The sequence below is a fragment of the Fukomys damarensis genome, unplaced genomic scaffold (genome assembly GCF_012274545.1).
Source record: "Fukomys damarensis isolate Sample0158 unplaced genomic scaffold, DMR_v1.0_HiC HiC_scaffold_12, whole genome shotgun sequence".
In the NCBI taxonomy this organism is placed as follows: domain Eukaryota; kingdom Metazoa; phylum Chordata; class Mammalia; order Rodentia; family Bathyergidae; genus Fukomys; species Fukomys damarensis.
The window spans coordinates 41,610,751-41,611,508 of record NW_022900924.1 but is presented as its reverse complement, the minus strand read 5'-3'; positions in this window follow the sequence as shown (position 1 = coordinate 41,611,508).

The window sequence follows — 758 nt, the reverse complement described above, 5'->3', positions numbered from 1 at the left end:
TTTTTCCCCCTAGGCTGGGGTTTGAACCCAGTCTCACATGCTGGGCAAGAACAAAACATATGACACAAAATTCAGATAGATAAGTGTGATTGTAAAGTGTGTGGCATGAGCCCCATACTGGAAAAAAAAAAAAAAAAAAAAAAAACCAAACAAAAACCCACGACCAGGCGCTTCCCTCCTCCTCCGGCCGATCCCGCCGCAGCCGACGATAGTTATTATGATTTTTTGGAAAGGCTTAAGCCTGGGGCTCAAACTTCTCTCCCTTTTTCTTTCTCTCTCCTCTTCTTTCTCTCTCAGTTCTAGTCTTAAAGAGGCAGCAAACTACTTTCCCCCTTTTGCAAACACTCTCTTCTCTGCCTTGACAACTCCTGATACTTTTTTGAACAAGTTAATAGACAACCATCCATGTGACGGGGGCTGTCAGGGAATAAATGGGTTTCTCGCGACCAATCAGCTCGCGCCGGCTCCTCCACTCCAGCCCAGCCTCGCCGCCGGGTTTTGCATGAAAGGGGGCTCGGCTGCCAGCCACTGAGAAACCTTTGTATCCCCCTCACAGCAACAGGTCACACCACGCGCCTTTTCGGAGGAAGTGGGTAAACAGCGCTAAGACTCTGCTTCCCCTCCCCTCTTTAAACTTAATATGGAGTTACTTTTTTGGTGCGGGGTGCTGAAGTGAGGAAGGGGCGCGGGCCGCCCCCAAGGTGTGCGTGGGGGTGGGGCAGAGCCGGGTGGGTGGTTCGGGGCGACGGTCCGACCCG